This window comes from Suncus etruscus, chromosome 11 (genome assembly GCF_024139225.1).
Source record: "Suncus etruscus isolate mSunEtr1 chromosome 11, mSunEtr1.pri.cur, whole genome shotgun sequence".
NCBI classification, from domain to species: Eukaryota; Metazoa; Chordata; class Mammalia; order Eulipotyphla; family Soricidae; genus Suncus; species Suncus etruscus.
In genome coordinates this window covers 91,399,483-91,413,866 of record NC_064858.1, presented here as the reverse complement: position 1 = coordinate 91,413,866, position 14,384 = coordinate 91,399,483, and the positions used below count along the sequence as shown (strand labels likewise).

The window sequence follows — 14,384 nt, the reverse complement described above, 5'->3', positions numbered from 1 at the left end:
CAGGGGAGAGTGCGCACGCAGTCCCCCACTACCACAAATTACGCAGTCAAGTTTCCCACATTTGGGGAAATCGCAGGGGTCAGCACGCCCGGAGTGCAATGGGCGAGCCTCACCCTGGGAAAACCACCTTCGTGATCATGGAATCGCCCCTGCCAGGTAAGTATTTTGGTATGCATTTTAATATGTGGATTAATAGGTCTAATTCCAGATACAATGAATTTAAATCTCTTGAAAGGTAGCTTGGAATTCTGTATTTTAACAATGTTATAGGTGGGACCAAAGTGGTAGCACAGCGGTAGGGCATTGCCTTGCACTTGGCCGACCTGGGATGATCAGGGTTTGATTCCTGGCATCCCATATGGTCCCCCATGCCTGCCAGGAGCAATTTCTGAGCACAGAGCCAGTAGTAACCTCTGAGTGTCATTGGGTGTGGCCAGAAAAACAAAAATAAATACATTAATTAAACTAATCTCCCCCCAAAAAACATCGTTATAGGTGATTAGTGTGCTGTGCAAAGTTTGGGAAATATTAGTCTAAGAACATATACCAGTTTCTTCAATTAATTTTGTTCAGATCCAAGTATTGATCTTAAGATAAAAGTAAAATTATTTTGGGTCTAAGTTGGATTGCTAGTTCAAAGTAGAAAAAATTCTATTTTATTCATGAAGATTATTTAATCTCAATAAATTAAGATAATAACTAACTAGAATCAGTTTATCTAAAATGTTTTCCTTTAAGTTTAATAATTTCTTCAACAAAGTTACTAGATTATATCAGATGCTATTATATTCAATAACTTATTCTATTTGAAACCTCTATTTCTAGTTTGTCATTTATATTTATAGTCTATTTGACATTCCTTCTCAAAGAGAATTATTTACAATCTATTATACTTAATTATTTATAGTACATTGGCCCCCCTTTTCAAAAGATAATTTAGACTCAAGTTAAAACACAACAAATCACTAAGAATTGTGTATAATAAAATATTTCTTTTTAAAATAGAATACATTTTCTGTTAAAGAGGCAAATTGCAATAATAAAATATGTAAAATTTGGGCCCGGAGAGATAGCACAGCGGCGTTTGCCTTGCAAGCAGCCGATCCAGGACCAAAGGTGGTTGGTTCGAATCCCAGTATCCCATATCATTCCCCACCCCCCCCACCCCTTGTGCCTTCCAGGAGCTACTTCTGAGCTGACAGCCAGGAGTAACCCCTGAGCACCGCTGGGTGTGGCCAAAAACAAACAAACAAAAAAAAAGTAAAATTTGTTAATTCATAAATGTTAAATATAACACAAATCTATACTATGGCATACAGATATTATAATGTTCATGAGTATTAAAAACTAGTACTAATTAATACCATATATAGTTTCTGTGATAATTTATATGTTTCATAATTTTCCAAATGTGTATCAAAATCTTGTTAGTTTTATCTTTTAAGGAGTATACTTTTTTTCATTGCATTTATATAATCACCACTGCTGATTTTAGGGGTCAAATCGATAGTGTAGAGGAAAGGCCATTTGTGTTGTTCAAGGCTTACCCAGGTTCCATCCCCAGAAGGCCATATGATGCCCTGGGCATTGCTAAGACTGATTCCTGAATGCAGAATCCACCTTCCCCCCAAAAAAGAACAACAAGAGGTCGAAGCGGTGACACTAGAGGTAAGGCATCTGCCTTGCAATAGCTAGCCTAGGACAGATCGCAGTTCGATCCCTGGCGTCCCATATAGTCCCTCCAATCCAGGAGTGATTTCTGAGCGCATAGCCAGGAGTAACCCCTGAGCTTCGATGGGTATGGCACAAAAACAAACACAATAACAAACAAACAAAAAAGAACAACAAAATTTGATTTCATTGGGAAAACACTGACTAGATGAAAACACTTTCCCTGTAAGCTGCTGTCACTTTTTTTTTGTTTTGTTTTTGGGTCACACCCGGCAGCACTCAGGGGTTACTCCTGGCTCTATGCTCAGAAATCACTCCTGGCAGGCTCAGGGGACCATATGGGATACCTGGATTCGAACCACCATCCTTCCGTATGCGAGGCAAATGCCTTACCTCCATGCTATCTCTCTGGCCCCAGCTGTCACCTTTTAATTTTAGTATATATAAGGATTATAGGGGAATGTAAAATGATACCTGCATCTTGGATATCTGGCTATTGAAGAAATCAGAAAATCTGATAGAAATTCATAGTGTAAAAAGCTGTCTCTATGATTTTGTGTGGTAAGAAGTTCTCTAATAGGGCCAGAGATAGGACAATTGGTATGGCACTTGCCTTGCACACTACATACCTGGCTTCAATCCCCAGTATTCTATGTGTTTCCTAAACCCTGCCTGGAGTAACCCTTGAGAGCAGAATCAGGAGTTAATCCTGAGCACTGTCAGGTGTGGTCCCTAAACAAAACAAAACAAAAAGAAGTTCTTTGAGGAATCTTGTCTTTTGTAGATATTTGAACACATGACCACACACCCAAACACTATAAAATGAAACTTTGTTTTGAAGCCATACCTGGCTGTTTCAGTTTACTACCCAGAAGTGGTACTCAGGAGACCATGTGGTACTGCGGAGCAAACCTCATCCTCCTGCGAATAAAACCAGTGCTCCTACAGAACAAATCCATTTCTCCTGCATGCAAATCATGTGCTCAGCTGATTGAGCTATGCCTCTGACCCAGATTAATTTTTAAAAACCATTTTGTTATATATACATATATAGATATGTGTATAAATCCATATGCAACCATTTGTTTGACATATTTTAATTTTTGACGGGGAGATCACACCTGGCAGCGCTCAGGGGTTACTCCTGGCTCTGCACTCAGAAATTACCCTGGCAGGCTGGGAGGACCATATGGGATATCAGGAATCGAACCACCATCAGTCCTGGGTTGGCCTCGTGCAAGGCAAAAGCCCTACTGTTGTGCTATCTCTCTAACTCCTCGTTTTATATATTTTAAATATACAGAAGTGTATATGTATATATACATATATATACACACACACATATAAATATATATATATATTTTTTTTACAAGGTGTTCTTGTTCAGTGAAATATGGTGTAGGCAATGAGGTTGGAATCCCAACTCCACCTTCTAACAGCGAGTAGAACAAATCAAGTTCTTTGTTAATAAGAAAGTTCTACTTCTCATTGACTCCTGCAATCATTCTAAGCCAACTCAGCTACTCACACAACAGCTTCTAAAACAAGATCCAAGAGATGAAAAGCCCAAGACATCTGCCATCAGAGGCCTCCAAATTGGATTAATGCCAGGGCTGAGTCTTTTTATCATGGTGGCCACACATGGTGAGAAGCTAACCACGTGGTCCAAGCAATGACAGACTGAGCTCACCTAACTGGATTCCTTGTAAATAATTGATCATTCCCCCAGCATCAGACCTAACCAGCCAGAGTTTCATGGTTTTATAACTGGCAGGAGGGATACAATAGAACAATCACCGACATTCATCATGTACTTTCTTTGCTACTCTCCTTGACCTTCACATCCATTTATCTTGTCCTTCATACTTTGCTTGCTCTCAGTTCCTTTATTCGTAAAGTGATGTAATACCACAAACTCCATCTACTTGTGAGTATAACAGGAAATAAAATATAAAGTTAGTAGAAGTCAGATTATGAGAAATCACGTTATAAATCTAGATTGATAATAGAAATATAAGGCAAGCTTCATATTGATTTTATATTTTCTAATTGCATTGTTGCAAACTTTATGTAAAATTAATTTTTATAATATTTTACCTACTATATATTCAATATAATTATTTTTAACATGTAAAAAATAAAAAATAATGAGACATTTTATATATATATATATATATATATATATATATATTTGTTGTTGTTGTTGTTGTTGTTAAGCCTTTGAATTGTCCACACAACTCAGATCTGGCTGAATGCTGTTCAGGTGCTAGTGGCTGTTGGTGACTAGGGAATACCATACTAGACAGCACAGCTTTAGGGTAAGATGGACTTCCTTCTATGAACAAAGGGAGAAGAAAATGAATTTTTGCTGGATGAGCAAAATGCACAGAAAATCAGTTTGCTTTTTGTTAGTAAATTGGTGGGGAGTTGAGAGAGATAGAGGGAGGGAAATTGGGGGACATCAGTGGTGGAAAATGTATACTGATAAAGGGATGGTGTTGGACAATGTATGACTGGAACTCAATCATGAACAACTTTGTAACTGTATCTCATGGTGATTCAAATAAAAAAATTATAAAACAAAGATAATAGGGCTGGAGACATAACACAGTGGTAGGATGTTTGCCTTGCATGAGGCTGACCTGGTAAGGACCTGGTTCAATTCCAGGCATCCCATATGGTCCCCCAGCATGTTAAGTGCGATTTCTGAGCACAGAGCCAGGAGTAACTCCTAAATACTGCTGGGTGTGACCCAGAAATCAATCAATCAATCAATCAAGTTTTAAAAAAGATAATAAAAGTATCTAAAAAAGTGGAAACACTGCCATGATTTAGTTCTGAATATTTATTCAAACAAAATAAAGGTACATTCTCAAAAGGGGAAAAAAAAACTAGTTTAAAGGGTTTTAATCTGATCTTGGAATGAAGGCCTAACTGTTTTGCCGAAAAGGTCAGCTATGTAGGGAAAGGAATAGAATATTCACTAGCCAGCCCCTTCCCGCAAGAATCAGAGTAGAGCAGTCACTACCTATAGAATGTTGACTGACATACCAACTATCCTGAGAGTCTTTGTCAATTTAAAGTACAGCTTAAAGTTATGACTATTTCCTATTCTATTTTTGTTCATATAGCCCACCACATCAAAAGACTCTGACCGATTTTATTTTATTATTTTCATTTTTGCTTTTTCTATAAACCATTATATTCTTTCATGGGCAAGTTTCTTTTGCTTGCCTGGAGTATATTTAAAAAGATCTAAACTGTTTTGCCCAGGGGACTATTCCAACATGGAGGTTATTGTTAGGGAAAAAATTTTCCACAGTGGTTCAAATGATAGATCAGGAGAACTCATTTCTATGTTCTGTCTCCCTGGTTTCTACAGGAGACTTGACAGTCTCCCTGGTAACTGAGATGAATCAAACAATAAATGGAGGGGCTGGAGTACAGAGGATAAGGCACTTTCTTGTATGCAGCTGATTCAGATTCAATCCTTGGCATCCCATAAGGTTCCCCGGCACCGCCAAGAGTAATTTCTGGAGCTAGAGAGATAGCATGGAGGTAAGGCGTTTGCCTCGCATGCAGAAGGTCTGTGGTTCAAGTCCTGGCATCTCATATGGTCCCCTGAGCCTGCCAGGAATGATTTCTGAGCGTTGAGCCAGGAGTAACCCCTGAGCGCTGCCGGGTGTGACCCCAAAAAACAAGCAAACAAAAAGAGTAATTTCTGAAAGCAGAGCCAGGAGTAATCCTTAGAGCATAGCTGGGTGTGACTCCCTCTTTCCCTAAAAAATATAAAAAGCTAAAATACACACACACACACACACACACACACACACACACACACACACACACACACACACACACACACACACACACACACACACAATTTCCAGAATGGGTAATTGCCTAGATGTGGGCAGAAAGTTAAATAAAGAGAAAGGTGAAGGTAAAACAGAGCTGGGTTTAGGGTAAGGTTTTGTAAAAGCGCTTTTCTGATGCTAATGAATGCCTTTGGTTTGGGGGCCCCCAGGTAGAGAAAGATCTCCCTCTCTTTCAGCTCTTCCCCTTTTTTTACAAAGCATTTATCCCACTCTGAGAGTCTTACCTTTCAGACCTAATTTTACCCTAATTATCTGCCAAATGCCCCACCTTCAAGTGCCATTAATGAGGATTAGGCCGTCAACATATGAATTTAGAGAGTTAGGTGAGACTTTAAACATTCAGACCATAGGAGCATGTTAAGTCACAAATAAGGCCAAAAATTTCATAAGCTAAATTCTTTTTCTCCATATACTGCAATTTTACTAAGTACTCAGAATATGTACAATAATATAGCCAGAAAATGGGTGAGAATACATGTTTGTGGGTACCTGGGAGAGGAAGACATGGGGAGTAAATGATTCTTGGCTACAGGTTTTCCTTCTAGTGGAATAAAATATTTTGGAACTAGTTGCACAACATTGCAATTCACCAAATGTCACTATGTTTCATTTCAAGATGATAAATTTTAAAACAGGACAGACATATGAGAATTAAGACGTTTGCCTTGTACACAATTAATCAAAGTTCAATCCCTACTGTTACATATGGTCCCTTGAGCACTGCCAGGAGTAACTTTTACACACAGAGCCAGGAGTAAGCCCTGAACACACCAGACATGACTCCCCAATAATGTTTAAATAGTGAACTTTATATTATGTGGCTTTTTTTTTTTTTTTTTTTTGGCTTTTGGGCCACACCCGTTTGACGCTCAGGGGTTACTCTTGGCTATGCACTCAGAAATCGCTCCTGGCTTGGGGGGACCATATGGAATGCCGGGGGATCAAACTGCTGTCTATCCTACGCTAGCGCTTGCAAGGCAGACACCTTACCTCTAGCGCCATCTTCCCGGCCCCTATTATGTGACTTTGACCTCACTTTAAACTAGTAGCATATAAAATGCATTCACTGTCTTTATAAGCTGAAAAAAATTTTTTTTTTTAGTTTTGGGTCACACCTGGTGGCTCTCAGGGGTTAGTCCTATCTCTGCACTCAGAAATTCCTCTTGGCAGGACCATATGGGATGCCAGGAATTGAACCACTGTAGGTCCTGGGTCAACTGTGTGCAAGGCAAACGTCCTACTTCTATTTCTCTCCACCCGCCCCCATTGATTGAAGAGTAACTACTGTATTTCTTTTCTTTTCTTTTCTTTTTTTTTTTTTTTTTTGCTACCCATATGGCTATTTACAGAAAATAAGTTTCCATTTATTTCCTAGACATCTGTTGGTGCGAGAATTTGGCAGATTGAATTTATATACAACTGGATTTGGATTTAGGCTACGAATTGGGTCCAAGTGTGCTCTACATTTTTGTTATTCCAAAGTGGGTTCTCTCTGAGGTATAGTCTTCTTCTTCTTCTTTTTTTTTTGGGTGGGGGGTTTGGGCCACACCTGGCAGTGCTCAGGGGTTACTCCTGGCTGTCTGCTCAGAAATAGCTCCTGGCAGGCACGGGGGACCATATGGGACACAGAGATTTGAACCAACCACCTTTGGTTCTGGATCGGCTGCTTGCAAGGCAAACGCCGCTGTGCTATCTCTCCGGGCCCGAGGTATAGTCTTCTGATGGGAAAATATGAAGTACAAAAGAGGAAACCCAGCTTAATGCTTTTTGGTCATGCCATAGCCATTAGCATTCCATTGGCCTAAGGATTGTAAATGGCCAAGCTCCTTTGTGGAAGAAGTGAAGGTATCAGGAGTCTGTTGAGCAATGCTTTTATTTTTTTTTAATTAAAAACATGTTTTTATTTAGAAATCCAGTGGAAGGGATATGAGAGAGAGAGAGAGAGAGAGAGAGAGAGAGAGAGAGAGAGAGAGAGAGAGAGAGAGAGAGAGAGAGAGATCCCAAGAGTGGAGATGTGGACAACATGTGCCTATAGAAACCATCTATATGGGCTGGCAACATACTGTCCTTGTTGAACAGTGTTTTAAATTTGCCACTGTTTTCCCTTTCAGTTATAAATATTCTTTCATCAACTCTCTGGAAAATAAAGTCACTTTTATTTCAAGACCCACTAAAGCTTCATTCAATCATAAATTATGATAGAATATAATCATATTGTAAAGCATACATTCTCCTCCCAGGAGGAGCTTAGGGGATCCCAGATCCACTCCCTAAAATTTTCAGCCATCTGGGATAGACAGTTGAATGCTAAGCCCCAGAGATTTTGTGCTAGTTGGGCTCTGTCATGCTGGGAACCACCTGTATGACTCCAGAAGGGCACCGAGGCAACCAGGACTACAGCCAGTGATGCTCATGATGCCATGTAGTGCTGGGAATTGAACTGGAGTCTCACACATGGCAGGTATGTACCTTAAAACTAGCACTATCTTTTTTTTTTTTTTTTTTTTTGGGTCACACCTGGCAGTGCTCAGGGGTTATTCCTGGCTCCAGGCTCAGAAATTGCTCCTGGCAGGCACAGGGGACCATATGGGGCGCCGGGATTCGAACCAATGACCTCCTGCATGAAAGGCAAACGCCTTACCTCCATGCTATCTCTCCGGCCCCAAAACTAGCACTATCTTAAATCCAGCCAGTAATGTGGCTCATAACATCACATTTAAAATTTAGAATGGCATGATCCTAAAATTAGATTTAAAGTAACTTGGGAGAGATAGTGCAGAGTTAAGGCACTTGCCTCGCCAGGGATAAAAATGGAGTGATACCATAGTGGCAGGGCATTTGCCTTGCATGCAAAGGACCCAGTATTAACCCGGGATTAATTCAATTTTCAGTATCCCATATGCTCCCTTGAGCCTGTCAGGAGCTACTTCTGAGTGCAGAGCCAGGAATAACTCCTGAACTACTCTGGGTGTGGCCCCAAAACATAATTAAAGAAAATAAAACAAAAGGCTTGCAAAGGATTAAACTGATCAAAATTGATTCCTGGCACTGGGAATGGTCTTCTGAGTACTGCCAGAAGTATCCTTGAGCACTGAGCCAAGAGTAAGCCCTCTGTACTGCTAGGTGTGGCCCAGAACCTCCACCTCCACAATAAAGAGATTTAGAATTATTTAGAGACAATTTAGGGGGGTATCCAACAGTACTGGGAGCACTAAGCCTACCTCTCTGCTTGGGAGTTACTCCTGGAAATACTCAGGGGAAATATAGAATGCTGAAGATTGATCTTCAGCCTCCAACATCAAAGCATGATCTCAGACTACTGAGTCATTTATGTGACTTGACCTAAACATTTAAAGGGAAAAGAGTAGATTCTTTCATATTGAATATCTGATGGCAAACAGATAGGGGATAGGCTAACTATATTAAACATCCTACTTGTAGAAAATAATGAGATAACCCGATAGGAGTGAGTGATTTACAGTCATTCTGAAATATTTTATGGTAACTTCTTCAAATTTTTTTATCTTGTTTTTTAGGAAAGTAATATTTTGGGTCACATCTGGTGGTGCTCAAAGGTTGCTTCTGGCTCTATGCTCAGAAATTACTCCTAGTAGGCTCAAGGACTGTATGGGATGTTGCGATCAAACTCAGGTAGGCTGAGTGCAAGGGAAACACCCTACCCGCTGTGTTCTGGCTCCAGAGGTTGCACTGGTGATGGGGGTGTTCTTTTTATGACCAAACCCCAAATACAATCATGTATGTAATCATGGTGCTTACATTAAAAAAAAATTAAAAGAAAAAGAAAACATTTCTTAATTTTTGCTTCTTCATGATTTTCTCTTCTGCATTCTTGTGGAGGGGAAACATTTCTTTCCATTCTCCTGGCAAATCACTCCTAAAGAGTTTTTCTTAGTGGCTAAGACTCTTTCACATGTTCAAATGGAAAGTTTTTACCCTTTTTCTTTGTTTTTAACCCCTCCTGTCAGTGCTCAGAGTTTACTCCTGACTCTGATTCAGAGATCACCTCTAGTGAACTCAGGGTATCATATAATTAGGTCATACCTTATTCTATCCCTATATGAAAGAATAGCTAGCTCCCTTTGCCCTTTGCCCAAGGCTTTTGAAATGTAAAAACCCACCTAGACTGCATTAGATCCACTTATGTACTTTGTTACTGGAATCCTCCTCCTCCTCCTTGGTGTGGCTTAAAGGGAATAAAAGTGGTTGGTTTTGGCGGGTTTGCTCTCTCCACAGGTTGAAAGCTTCCCCTACCACACTTTTCAATCTCTCAAGTTCGGCCTCGTTTACTTCCTTTGGAAACCCCTATACCCGTTTCCCTGGGTTTGGGTTACATTGTGTGGAGCCCCAAACCACATGGGGTGCCTGGAGAATTGAACCTGGATCAGCCATTGTGCTAAGTTCTTAAAGAGTTTTAGTTTCTTTCAGTCAATTCTGTGTTAATGCTAATTAAAACAGCTTTCAAAAGAAAGTAAAGAATTTTTCTGTTTATTCAGTTTCATCCTGCTACATACCAAAATCCTTACTCAAAGTGCTTTTTGATATGATCATGTCACTATGTAGACTATTACAGACAGGCATAGATATTTTGTACAGGTTAAAATCAGATTGAACCACATTCTTAATCTTTATTAGATTTTTTTTTTTTGGTTTTTGGGCCACACCCGTTTGATGCTCAGGGGTTACTCCTGGCTATGTGCTCAGAAGTCGCTCCTGGCTTGGGGGGACCATATGGGATGCCGGGGGTTTCGAACCGAAGTCCATCCTAGGCTAGCGCTTGCAAGGCAGACACCTTACCTCTAGCACCAACTTCCCGGCCCCTTTATTAGATTCTTAATATTCCTTAAACGAATTGATAAGAGTAGAACAGAACAAAACAACTCAATATAATCACAAAGATATACATGTATCTATGGAGTATATTAAATATTTATATATATATAAAGTACATTGAGTTTGAGAACACTTAAAGCAATTCTAAATTGTAGGGGCAATGCCATTTTGTAAAGGGCCACATGTTATAAACCTCTTAGGCTTCTTCTTAAACCTTGGTTTCCATTTGAGACCATCCCCAGTTATATGACCACAGTAGGAAGTTTATCTGGAAAGGACAAGAGGGAACAATAGGAAGGCGCCCTAGACAGTAGCCAATTGTTTTAAAGATCACCAGAAGCTAGAACCTGCACATCCCCTCCCTATACAAATTCGTTTATGACCTTGGGCATGGTTTGCCTCCTAGGGAGGTGGCCCTGGCTAGCCAGTTTGGAGCTATTGTTAGATGATTAAGGTTTTGTTTTGCTTTATTCCAATTGTGTGATCTTGTCCTTGACTCCGGACCCTAACATTATGTATACATATGTATTTTTCCTAGATTCATTGTCATTAACAATAAATATAAATATTAGAGAAAATATAAAATACAAAGATAATGATAAAAAAAATACCAGTCAGATAGAAAAGCTTGGAGCAGAAGAGATAGCACAGTTAGTGGGTGTTTGCCTTATATGTGGCAGACCTAGTTTGAATCCCTGGTCTCCCATATGGTCCCCTGAACCTTCTAAGGGTGATTTTTGAGCACAGAGCTGAGAATAACTTTGAGCCCTGCCAGGTGTGGCCTCAAAACAAAAATTTTGATCAGTTAACATATACATGCTATATTAACTTATTTCAGAGGGAAATAATATTTTTGGGAAAATATTAAGTTTATAAGACACGAATCTCTTACTTCTTACACAATCTTCTTCAGGAAGATAAAAATTCAAATTTGAAGTGATAGAAATTTTAGATGTCATTCTGAACAAGCAGATAAACATAACCATTTGATATACTAACTGACAGAGGAGTGTTTAAAAAGAAGTTTGCACAACTAAGACTTGAGGACTTTATGCTAAGTGAAATAAGCTAGTCATAAAAAACATAGAATTTTATTTATAGGAGATACTTAGCAAAGTTTAAAGGGACAGAAAATATAATGGGGATTTCAAAGGGCAATGGAATGAAGAACTGTGTCATGAAGGTAGGGCTTAAATTCTGCAAGATAGGGCTCGGAGATATAGCACAGGGGCGTTTGCCTTGCAAGCAGCCGATCCAGGACCAAAGGTGGTTGGTTCGAATCGCGGTGTCCCATATGGTCCCCCATGCCTGCTAGGAGCTATTTCTGAGCAGACAGCCAGGAGTAACCCCTGAGCACCACCGCATGTGGCCCAAATCCCTCCCCCCCAAATTTTGCAAGATAAAGGTTATGGAGATTGTATTGCCAAACAATTAATTAATTAATTAATATTACTAAATAATATATTTTAAAATGGTTTGCGATGATAAATTCTTTAGTGTATATTTTACCACAATGAAAAAAAAAAGTCGAAGAGGAATAGTTTTGGTTTTTACAATAAATAGTGGAAGTATAGAAATATTATTTCTAGACCTCATAAGAGAAATATGCTAGGTATTTAAGGGTAACTACTAAAAAGAAAGAAAATAAACTGAATAATTCCAGGAAAGTAGAAGGGAGGAAAATGATACAGTAAATAAAGCCTATAATTAAAAAAAAAGCAGAGAACAAGAAAGGCAACAATAAAACAATAACAAATGAGAAGATAAAAGAAGCAATAAAAGGCATTTCTATAAAAAGGATACCATATACTCAATAGTAGAAATAAAGTATATATAGTCACCAAAAAGTTAAGTAACTTAATTTGTTAAAAATAGAGATATTTATTTCTGTTAAATAACAAAAACATAAAAAAATAGCAAAAACATATCTTTAAGCTAGCTATAAAAGATATCTAATATACAAAAATGTGGACATGAATTAAAATTGATATGCTAGGAAAATAATAAAGAAGGTTATTTTTGCTGGTATTTAACTATTTATTTTTAATTTTTCTTAGAACTACTTATTAATAATAACCAAAGTTGATTAATCACCAATATACAGAATTATTAATTGATGTAATATTTGACACAAAATAAACTCACCTTACAGTATCAGAAGAAAAGGTAACACATGATAGATAAAAGTAATGATATAAAGAAGAATTTATGAAATTACATTTGAATATTTTTGTATTTATATGCATGAATTAAAATATATCAGAAAGATATATTGCAAGTACCTATTGGTGAATGTTTTGAAAAAAATCCATACTTTGTAAAGTATGAATCAAGAGAAGATGAGGATAAAATAATATATAATTTTGATCTAATAATTATATGAAATTTTATGCCCTCAATTAAAGAATCATTATTTCAGAGAAAGACAAACATTTAAAAAATTGAGCAGTCCAACAAGAAAAAAGAAAAAGAATTAAGCAGTGCAATGCCAATTTTATTTTATTTCAGTTTTTTTAAAGTATTTTTTTAGTACTTTAAGCACCATGGATACACGTTTGTTTATAATACAGTTGTGTTTATTTTCACAGATATAAAGTTATTCAGGATTGAGTTTCATTCAATGTACAACACTCTTCACCAGTGCACATTTCCCAACACCAGCATCCCTATTTTCTCTCCAGTCCTTCCCAATTGACAGCTTATTGGGAAGACAATTTTTCTACTCTCTCCCCCCACCTCTCTCTTCTTTTTTTCTCTCTCTCTCCACCTCTCTCTCTTCTCTCTCTCTTTCTCTCTCTCTCTCTCTCTCTCTCTCTCTCTCTCTCTCTCTCTCTCTCTCTCACACACACACACACTCCTCACTTCCTCCTTTCTTCCCTTTTAGACACTGTGGTTTGCATTATTGTTATTGAGTGGTATCATGCCTATCACTTTATCTCCTTTTGGTACCCAATTCTTGTCAGGATTCAGTAGTATTTTTTTATAGAATTTAGTAATCTGATCTTCAAATTTAAGGATCAAGCATAAACAAGAAAAAACTTGTTTCAGGCTGCACCTGCAGGCTTACTCATGGCATAAGAGATCACCCAGGAATCACACTTGGAGAACTGTGGGGACCACATGGGTGTCAGAATCAAGCCTGGGTCAGCTATGTGCAAAGCAAGTACCCTACCTGCTGTACTATTGTTCCTGCCCCAGTCAAGAAAAATTTGGAGAAAAAGTAGTTGGTTGGGGATAGTTTTTCTACCTACATTAAGATATATATTTAAAAAAAAAGATATATTATAAAATTTTTCTTTTTCTTTTTCTTTTTTTTTTTTTGTGGTTTTTGGGTCACACCCGGCAGTGCTCAGGGGTTTTTCCTGGCTCCAGGCTCAGAAATTGCTCCTGGCATGCACGGGGGACCATATGGGATGCCGGGATTCGAACCGATGACCTTCTGCATGAAAGGTAAATGCCTTACCTCCATGCTATCTCTCCGGCCCCTATAAAATTTTTCTAAGCTGGGGCCGGGTGGTGGCGCTGGAGGTAAGGTGCCTGCCTTGCCTGCGCTAGCCTAGGACGGACCGCTGTTCGATCCCCCGGCGTCCCATATGGTCCCCCAAGAAGCCAGGAGCAACTTCTGAGCGCATAGCCAGGAGTAACCCTGAGCGTCACAGGGTGTGGCCCAAAAACCAAAAAAAAAAAAAAAAAAAAAAAAAATTTTTTTCTAAGTAAAATAATGTGTGGTCAGGGAAAGAGAGGGAAAAATTGAGGCCTTAGAAGAAGAGGAATACATCTAGAGGAACTAGATCTGTAATAAATGTTTCATTGCAAAATATTTATAAGAAATAAAAGAAAAGTTGACCATCTATTAAATATAAATTGACATACAGTTGTGGAAAACAAAACTCAAGTTTCTAAATTGCGGGGCTTTGGGCAATAGTACAATGGGTAGAAGATTTGCCATGAATGTGGTTGCATGCAGTTGACCCTGCTTCAATT

General features: G+C 38.6%; 1 non-coding gene across 1 annotated transcript; it reads right to left on the bottom strand.

Moving 5' to 3' along the window:
* Positions 1 to 164, bottom strand: LOC126023632 (U1 spliceosomal RNA). The gene has a single exon (XR_007500739.1). It is a non-coding gene; the product is annotated as a U1 spliceosomal RNA (small nuclear RNA).
* Between the last annotated feature and the right edge of the window lie 14,220 nt (positions 165 to 14,384).